This window comes from Lactuca sativa, chromosome 3, assembly GCF_002870075.4.
Source record: "Lactuca sativa cultivar Salinas chromosome 3, Lsat_Salinas_v11, whole genome shotgun sequence".
Taxonomy (NCBI): Eukaryota; Viridiplantae; Streptophyta; class Magnoliopsida; order Asterales; family Asteraceae; genus Lactuca; species Lactuca sativa.
The window spans coordinates 307,167,670-307,178,226 of NC_056625.2; the positions used below are offsets into that span (position 1 = coordinate 307,167,670).

General features: G+C 36.1%; 1 non-coding gene across 1 annotated transcript; it reads left to right on the forward strand.

The window, feature by feature from the left end:
* Positions 1 to 8,647: 8,647 nt before the first annotated feature.
* LOC111880952 (small nucleolar RNA R71) lies at positions 8,648 to 8,754 on the forward strand. The gene has a single exon (XR_002846639.1). It is a non-coding gene; the product is annotated as a small nucleolar RNA R71 (small nucleolar RNA).
* The last annotated feature ends 1,803 nt before the right edge of the window (positions 8,755 to 10,557 follow it).

A 10,557-nucleotide genomic window follows, 5' to 3' on the forward strand; every position in this document is an offset into this window, starting at 1 on the left:
CCTATCGTGTTGACTTTAGTGTATTCGGTGGCTAAGCAGAGGAATCGTGAATTGTGGAAATGGTTAAATCAAAAAGATAAATCATACTTCGTTCCATAATTAAATATTAGAGTCATACTCCAAGATTGAGCCTTGAGTGACTTAATCTTTAGAAAGTTCATAACACTTGTCAAGTGTAGAGTAAGATGTTTCCTATTTTTGTACATTTGAGATTGGTAAGTTGTGATGTTGTGGATACAACAAAGACCAACTAAGACCAATTATGAGAAGTGTTTAACTTGATAAGAATCTACGCTAACTCTTCAATATTTGTTTTGTCAAGGAATGGTTCTTGAAAAAGAAAATCTTCTATGTCAAGAGGACTGTGGTAGACTTGAGATAGTTTCGAGAACTGATCAAGAGTATTGTTAATCACTAGCCGACGACTTAAGGTTTATAAGCTATCATGTTGACGTATTCTTGTTTATGTGCCATTCTAGTTAAAGTTGGCCATTCTAGTTAAAGTTGGCTATGATTGTGAAAATCATCCATTAATAAGCAATATTGGTAAATGCTTTTGATTCTTTCATTTGTGGTAGTGTCATAAATTACCAAGTAAGGAAAGATTCTCATCACCTAAGTTTCAGTTTGATAGAAACTTGGAATCATGCAACATGTATTGTATGATGAATGAGAATTTTTTATCTTTAGGAAATTAAGACTAATTCCTTGTTCACATGCACATGTGAGTCAAGTGAAGGACTAAAGGATTGGGTATAGTTGGTTATGTGCTAATCGGGTCCACCATAAAGGTTGATAAGATTATTCTTTACGATTTACTAAAGTGTAGTAAATATGGTTACACTTACAAGTTTAAGTATAATTCTGAAACATTGGAAACGTTTCAATGTATGACAGAACGGATAAGAAGAATCAAATAAGGCAGGAAGATAAACGTTTTTCCAATCTTGAGAGATTGGAGAGTACTTGTATATCTTGTTTTATGATTATCTTAGTGATTATGGAACCATATCACAATTGATCCTCTAAGGACACTTTAGTGTATTTGTTGGCTAAGCGGAGGAATGATGAATTTTGGAAATGGTTAAATCAAAAAGATAAATCGTACTTCATTCTAAAATCAAATATTAGAGTCATACTCTAAGATTGAGCCTTGAGTGACATAATCTTTAGAAAGTTAATAACACTTGTCAAATGTAGAATAAGATGTTTCCTTTTTTGTACATTTGAGATTGGTAAGTTGTGATGTTTTGAATACAACAAAGAACAACTAAGACCAATTGTGAGAAGTATTTAACTTGATAAGAATCCGCGCTAACTCTTGAATATTTGTTTTGTCAAGGAATGGTTCTTGAAAAAGAAAATCTTTTATGTTAAGAGGACTGTGGGAGACTTGAGATAGTTTCGAGAACTGATCAAGAGTATTGTTAATCACTAGCCCACGACTTAAGGTTTATAACCTATCGTGTTGACTTATTCTTGTTTCTGTGCCATTCTAGTTAAATTTGGCTATTCTTGTTTCTGTGCCCACGACTTAAGGTTTATAACCTATCGTGTTGACTTTAGTGTATTCGGTGGCTAAGCAGAGGAATCGTGAATTGTGGAAATGGTTAAATCAAAAAGATAAATCATACTTCGTTCCATAATTAAATATTAGAGTCATACTCCAAGATTGAGCCTTGAGTGACTTAATCTTTAGAAAGTTCATAACACTTGTCAAATGTAGAGTAAGATGTTTCCTATTTTTGTACATTTGAGAATGGTAAGTTGTGATGTTTTGGATACAACAAAGACCAACTAAGACCAATTGTGAGAATTGTTTAACTTGATAAGAATCCGTGCTAACTCTTGAATATTTGTTTTGTCAAGGAATGGTTCTTGAAAAAGAAAATATTCTATGTCCAGAGGACTATGGGAGACTTGAGATAGTTTCGAGAACTGATCAAGAGTATTTTTAATCACTAGCCCACGACTTAAGGTTTATAACCTATCATGTTGACTTATTTTTGTTTCTATGCCATTCTAGTTAAAGTTGGCTATGCTTGTGACTTCTATGAGTTCTCAATTATTTTCATAACAACTTAGAAGCAATGGTAGGCCCGTGTGCTGACGGGTGTCAATGAAATGAGATTGGCCATATTCAGTCCATATGAGTTTGGATTTGTCACTAACCTTGTCTTATGATTATGGTTATGACAAATTCACATGGATATGAACACATACACCATAGATTTTAGGAAGATAGCAATTTTAATATTTGCATTCTCAAATTCGTTAGTGGAGCGTGTGTGGTTACACGACACGCTAACATAGACTTGTGAGAAATGGAAAAGGTCTAAACAATTAAGACTAAGATTACGTCATCCCTTTTCATAGTTCTAAAATTGTTTAGACATACATGTGAGCTATCTACGGAAAGGTGTATGATTTTGATAAAGTCTTATCAAATCAATCTCGTATAAGAAATCTAAACTTTGGTAAGAAAGTCAATAAAGTATTGATTTCTAGATGTCCAACTGATTTCTGGATACATGTCAGAGTTAGTGGGAGCATAAGTGTTATGCTAATAATCATCATGTTAGTGGGAGCACGATTATTATGTTAAGTGTTGCAGGTTAGCAATGTTAATTATAGAAAACAAAAGTTTCAATTCGTTTTGAAAAGTTGTTTTGCTATAATTAACGGAGAGGATTTTATACTTCATTCCAATTCTACAAGCTTAGATTGAGATTTTAATCAACTTTAGTCAAGGATATATATGAATGTTATTTTGGAATGTTTCAACAAAAGGAAATTCTATATATGTTGTGTTCTCAAAATTCGATTATGATTACGACATACTTCTTCATAGTTCGAATTATGAAGAACATGTCAAATAAAAAAAATTATTGCATGAATCATGTCCCATATGCTTTGATTACATGTGCTATAATCCGGTCTAAATTTTCCAAATGCCTAGGGCATTAATATGGAAAAAGGAATAGAACTGGATATGACTAAAATGATTAGACAATTATTAAGGACAAATTGAGGTTTACCAAAGATTGGTTACTCATGGACAATTGGAAGTATAGAGGAAGGACCATATTGACATATTTTGAAAAGAGGCAACTCTTGTTCAAAAGTGATGGTCAAAATGGGAATAAGGAATTGTTTCCATAGGTGGAAGTTATTCTTTGAATCTGTGTAAGATTAAAGAACTTAATGCAAAGAAGGATGTTCAAAGGAATGTACTTTGAATGTGAGACTTCATTTCCATGGAATTGCTTGCCATTGGAATACTCTGTAATGTCTGATCCCAAGTCTTTGTGACCTTTGTGCATAGTCATTACAAGGGAATCATTGCATATAAGTTTAGAATCTAACAAATTATAGTAAATGGCAAGAGTTTGGTATTCTTACATTTACAATAGGGATTGGGATTGTGAAATGAGCATCATTGGAGTCGTGTTCAATTGATCTATTTCACAAAAGAAAAGATCATACGTAAACATAGTGTGAATACTTGGAGTATGACATAGCTATTGTTTGGACGAACATAGTATGCATGCTTGGTGCATGGCATTACCATTGTTTCAATTCAAGTATTAAGTTGATAAAGTCGAAACATTGAATAATGAGTAATCAATATGGTACTTAGATAAAAGGTGTTTTTATTTACTCTCAAACTGTTGGGGCCATATATGATTAGTATTGTTCTTGTGTTTCACTTTGCATGTTTTGACTTTCAGAACAACTAGGTCGTTCTTCCTGAATGACTAAGTTATTTAACCCATCCACAGTCGGTCATATGTTGGAATTAGATATGAATTAAGACTGTAATGAATCTGGCTTGTAAGATTTGTCTAAGGTTCATTAGACATAGCAATGGTCGCTACAACATTCATGAGTGCTCATAAGTTCTGAGTATTGGATTCAACCCATGCTCATTTGAATCACTTCATGGAAGTTTATCACGAGTGAATCATGAGACAATAATATCTTATATTGTTCAAACCTAGAGATATGAGTTGTTGACTATGAGTTGGTTATACATTGATTGCACGAAAACGCATTGGTAACTCGATGTTATAAAACGTTCATTTGTGTATGATTCAACAAGTAGTTAGAACAAGCATATGAGTCGAAGTTTATCCATTCCTTTTACCCTTAATGGGATAAAAGCGATATCAGTGGGCCCCTCGATGATTTAGTGATGACAAAATGTAAGTGCTCGACCGGGCCGGGACTGATTTGATTTGTTCAATTAGTCAGTCGTCATAAATTGGAAATCGGGAAACAACAGATGGACAGAGAGAATGATTATAATCCATGTCTCAGTCCATATGATATCAACAATGGAGGAATATATGATCACTTATCTAATGCACGTGTCATTAATTTGTTCAGAGTTCGACAACGGCTTTTGAGAGCTATGATTGCTAGTTGGGTTATGAAGTCATACTTGCAATAGTAGTTTTAGACTTATCCAAGTGGGAGACTATTGGATTAATGTCTAAGTCCATAACTATAATTGGTATATACTTGACCCGACTCGGCATGGTCCATTTGGGTTGCATGGCATCATGCATTTGGATAGACTAAAATGAGAGAAATAACACTTAAGCTTTATTAATATATATTAAGTTCTAATATATTAATAAAAATATTTAATTAGTGCTGATCAAGAATTAATCTAGAATTAATTAAGTGATCAAAAGAAGACTAATTAAAATATATGGGTTGATTGTGTAAATCAACCATACTTATATAGTGGGCTAATGCTCTATGGATTATCAAGTTGGGCTAAAACCCATAGGATGCTCCATGGATGCTCCATGGTGTATTTGAACCGATGGATCCAAGGAAATGGAAATCCATGACAATTAGGATTTACCCTAATTGTGACTAACTATATAATGATCTTATTATTGAAGAAATCGGCCACTAGTGAAACAAGTGAGGGCAAACCGATTTTCGAAGTGTTCTAATTTCTCTCCAAGTTATTCCAAATACATTTGATGTTTTGTGAACCATTTGAGGTGTCACACTTGGGGCACTAGGCTCTCAAGCTACATGGAATCAAGCACCAACAAAGAGGTATGTAATTCTACTAGAGTTTATTTTACTTGTACTTCACAATATGCTAGTTAGGATAAATACCTTGGAAATTTATATTTGCATGTATAATAGAGAAAAAATTGATCCAAGGTATTTAGGGTTGCATGTACACCATATGAGTGTTAGAATGCTCAAAACCCAACAATTCCAACCCTCCAAGCGAATTCAACGAGGCTACATTCCCGATACTCACCCCTTAAACGGAATACCAAAGCTTGCTGCCAATGTGGGTCTAGGACAGTCTCCTGGAATGTCACTGTTGAGAAAAACTCAACACAAATATCCTTATACAGGAGCTCTTGGATCCGAAAAAGGTTGAGCCATCCCGAGCAAGTGAACGAATATCCATCTCCAATAAATATGTTTGTCAAAAACGGGGACAGCCTTTCCACGAACCCGACTTCCCTCAACCGCGTCCAATTTATTGTAGGAGCAACTACAATCTCTCGGTTGTAGAGCCACCCTAATTTGTTATTCCATTGGGTCAAGATTTCTCGGGACATCGTTGTGGGAAAATTGTAAAGTGGGTGTCTCCCTTCTAGGACCCATTTCTACAAAAACAAACAACAAACATAGCCAAAAGAAACAACCCACAAATTTAGAAATAAAAGAAACAGAAAACTATTCAGCCCAGAATTCACGTCGTGAGTTCTTCATCGATGTCACATTCTGTTCTGTTCTTGTACAAATCGGCCAATACAATGCTAGGGCTTTACTCCTATGTTACTTTCGACCATAAATCATCTACATTCCAAGGCTAATTCATGAATTCTAGGGCATATTTTATACATTTCAACTAACTAACAAACCCTAAACCTAAGTTCAGCTATTAGAGAAGAATTAAACTTAGTACTTAAGAACCATTACCTTAGATTGAAGTATTACGTAAGTAAAAAAGGAAAATAGAGTGGTTGTCGGCCAATATCGAACGGAGGGGACCAGTTGCCGCTTTCACTTCGTGAGGAATAAACAAAGTGGTAGGTCAAACTGATTCCTTATCCTTTAATCTGTGGTCCCAAATAATTTACTACTCACGTAGTAAATCCGTAATGGTTTACGTCGTGAGTTTTGTCTGGACTCTAAAATTGGGCCATTTAAGTAGGAAGTGGGCTAAGGCATATATTGGGTCATTACTAAAAGTGGACAGGCTTACAAAAAATATAGTTATCATAAAATATTTATTCCCGTATTCCATCTGAATTCACGTCGTGAACCCATAATGGTTCACGTCGTGAGTCCTGTCTGATCATGAAATTTATTAATTTTTCCAAATTTAATTTTGTAAGATAATAAGTGTTACCACTTGATTTTAATGACTCCTTATGCAGATAATAATTCGGATGACATGATCTACTTCCTAAGAACTAAAAATATGCTAAAAAATAAAAAGAAAAAGAAAGAAAATGCAAACCAAACTAGGGTTGCCTCCCGAGAAGCGCTTCTTTTTTAGGAGTCTTGAGCTGGACTCCGTGCCTCCTACGCTGAATCATCTAAAGAGTCCACCACTAGGATCTTTTTCTCCTTGAAACGCCTCTTGTAAGCTTGAACACGTATTTTATATGCCTTTTTCGAATTTTCCTTTTTAGCCTTGACCTCGTCTCCATCAAGATTGTGTTTGGTCCCTTTAGTCTCTATCTTGTCTTCATACTTAAACTCCATAATATCCTTTTCTTCCTTTACCACTGGTCTTGTTATTTTTTATGGAACCTCCTCGTCATCACTCGACATCTCATCATCTTCCATGCTCACCCAAGAAGTTGGATTCGTGTAGGCAATGACTTCAACTAAAAATGGAACATATGCTCTCGGTTTTGTTCTTTTAACTTGTTGAATTTCTTTGATTTCTTTTTCCATGAGCTTCTCTAATTCTTCAAGTTCATTTTCTTCATCAATGTTTAAGACCTCTTTTTGAGCATGATTCCCTTGGAAACCATCTTCTATTCCAAAAATTTCCTTCTCATCCCCAACTCTCAAGGTGAGCTTGGACTCGCGTATATCAACCAGAGCTCCAATAGTGTTTAGTAACGGGTGACCAAGAATAATTGGAACATTGGGATCTTCTTTCATATCCAAAACCACAAAGTCTATTGGAAAAACAAATTTCCCAATTTTCACGAGAATATCTTCCACAATGCCCCGGGGCTGTGTCACTGAACGGTTCGCCATGTGAATAGTCATCTTTGTAGCCTTCAACTTCTGAATATTTAATTTTTGATAAAACGAATAAGGCATCAAATTTGTGCTAGCCCCAGAATCGGCTAAAGCATAAACCTTCATATTATTCCCTAACTCACATGGTAGAGTGAGTCGTCCAGGATCCCCCATCTTCTTAGGTACCTCTCCCAGCACAACTTTTGAGCTTTTCTCACTTAGAATCACCTTAGAGTTCTCCATTAACCTTTATTGCTGACGAGTGTCTAACAAATCTTGTAGGAACTTAGCATATTCTGGAACTTTTGCAAGTGAATCAATAAAAGGAGTATTGATAGGAATACCCTTCAATTGCTTGATAAACTCCAGATGTTCTCTCTCCAGTGGACTGAGATTAGCTCTAGACGGGAATGGAAAAGGTGGTTTATAACCTGGAACAGATACGAATTTCTTTTGTTCCGACCGAGCCCACGACGTGAGCATAGTGGACTCACGACGTGAACTGGGTATTCAAGCAGATTCTTCAATTTCGAGCTTCGGCTTCTTTGGCTTTGGATCGGGCTACTGTGGCTTCACTTCTATGGCTTCTAGGAATTCAGAAATGGCCTCTTCTTCAATATCTATGGCCATTACGTGAGATTGGGTCTTTTTTTCAAAATCTTTCGGGAACATCCTCTCATTAACCAAAGTGGTAAGTTGACCAAGTTGTACTTCAAGGTTATTGATGGAGGCTTGTTGATTCTTTTTTAATGCTTGCTGATCTATCATCATTGCATGATGATTCTTCATTATAGTTCTTTGTTCTTCCATTGCAGTGTCAGTAGAATCATGTCTTTTTTCTGAAGCTTCCATGAATTTCATCAACATGGTCTCTAATTCTGATTTCTTTTCAGCTAGTGGTTGCTCTCTTTGGTAGAAGCCCCGGCCATTTTGCCTAAAGTTCTCTTCTTTTTGCTTCTTGTATTCATTGTAAGGCAACCACTCTTTCTTTGGTTTTCTCCAATCTTCATCATATTTGTCCCCACTTGAGTAGCATTCTTGAGCTTTCTTGTTTGCAAATTCATTCATATTGCAATCCTTTTTCAAGTGTGGGCCACTATATCTCTTGCAACCAACTCGGATTGCATGAATTGATTGGTCTAATTAAGGTAAGCTCCTATCCATAGTGTTATGCATTGCCATCACAACAACCATCTCTTTAGTTTGTGTACCTCCACTGTCTTTTATTCCATCACGCCCTGGGTTATGATACTCACAAGAGTGCCTCGAAATCTCTTCAATCAGCTCCTTGGCCTGATTTGGGTTCTTCTTTGTTAATGGTCCTTGCAAATCAAGGGGTTGTCTAGTCATGACATTCACCCCATCATAAAATATCGACATCTCTTGCTGAATATTCAGGTCATGTTGAGGACAATTCCTTAACAACGACTTGTAGCGTTCCCAGGCCTCGTATAATGACTCCCCCAGATTTTGCTCAAAGTTGGAAATTGCCTTCTTGAGTTTAGAGATTTTGGAGGGTGGACAAAACTGATCTAGAAATCTCTCACGCAATTGGGCCCATGTGGTGATTGTACTAGGTGGGAGTGCCTTCAACCAGTCTTTTGCTGCTCCCTTGAAAGTGACTGGTAGCATCCTTAGCAAAGCTGTATCCCTTGGGATATTGGGAGTATTAAAATAATCCGTAGTATCGTTCACCTAGTCTAAATATTTGAAAGCATCCTCGTGATCCTTCCTATAGAATGGGATATCCTTAATTGCAGTAAGGATATGTCCCTTTAACTCGAATGTGGCATTGGTAGGAATCGTAGAATGTACTAAACTCGACGCCACATCATTTCAAATGCGCTTCTTGTAGTCCCCCATGGACATTTCATCAATGTTCACAATTTCGTTCTCCAACTCGTTCTCGGGTTCACTTGTATGTAATTCAAATTCAGGTTCGGTATCGTATTCGGACTCGGCTTGGATGGGTATTTGATCTAAGTGTTCAAGCTTGCTCTTGTTCTTTGAAGATGATTTTAACTCCTCCGTTTTATTCCCCGACTTCTTAGAGAACACTGATTTGAATTCTTGTAAAGGTGTCTTCTTTGGTGTTTGATCTTGTTTCTCGCTCTTATCCTTCTTTTTGTGGAGTGTAGAGTCGGGATCTTCAAGTGGTGGTACCAAAGGTATGTTAGAACCTCTGGTCATGAACTCCTGAAATAAGACAAAAAGACAAAATGTAAAACTTAACTAAGAAAAACGAACTGAAATAAACAAAACTAAGGATTTCAGTTCTCATGTCGTGAATCTTTAAGATTCACGTCGTGAGTCCTGTAATGCAGAAAAAAATTAAAAAATTTAAACTATAAAACCTAAAGGGGAAAATTGAAACTTTTTCACAAGATAATTCAAATCTAAATTACCAATAATCAAACTTTATCTAATAAAACAAATGATTATCTAAATTTTGACAATTATCTTCTATTTTGGTAAGGATAATCACCAAATATTGATAAAATTCGGATTTTATAACAAAAACATGTTTATGGTAATTATCCAAAGCCAAAACAGGAAGAAAATCGCGAATATGAGTTGTCAAATGCTTTGATTCGTCGAGTCTAGACCTGGACTCATCGAGTACAGCTGACTCGGCGTGTTCACCAAGTGACTCGGCGAGTCCAACACTCAGAAGCAAAAAAATTCGATTTTCAGTGCTGATTTCGATCAAATATGCATCAATACAATAGAAACCAATCAAGGCTCTGATACCACTGATGGGTTTTAGCCATAAGAACATCGTATGTGCTCATGCAAGCCCTAATGCTTGGATCTAGGTTTCTCTATTGTACATGCAATTCATCCAAGACTTTAAACCCTAGTTCTAGCATACAATTAATCAAATTGACTTATGAATGGGGTTTAGATCATACTTCGATTGTTATGTAGCAATAACAATCTCAAATCCTCCTAGTAATGACTTTAGAAACCTTAGAGTCACAAATGTCACTCCTCTAATAGTTCACAAATACCAAGAGCAAGAGGATGAAGAATAAGGAGAGGGGAAGCTGCCCAAAACGTGTGGAAACCCTAAGGAATAAGTTCACCACGTTTTTGAGTCTCAAGGGTCCTTTAAATAGTGAGGCTATTAGGGTTATCTAATAAGGAAACCCTAATTTGGATGCTTAGGCCCTAAGCAACCCATGGACTCCTTCCTTAGAGGCCTAGGACGATTTCTAATGGGTTTCCCCATAGAATTCATCCACCCCTTTAATATGAAGTCCATTAGCTCAATATTCAACTATCATACAATTGACAGTTCTAGTC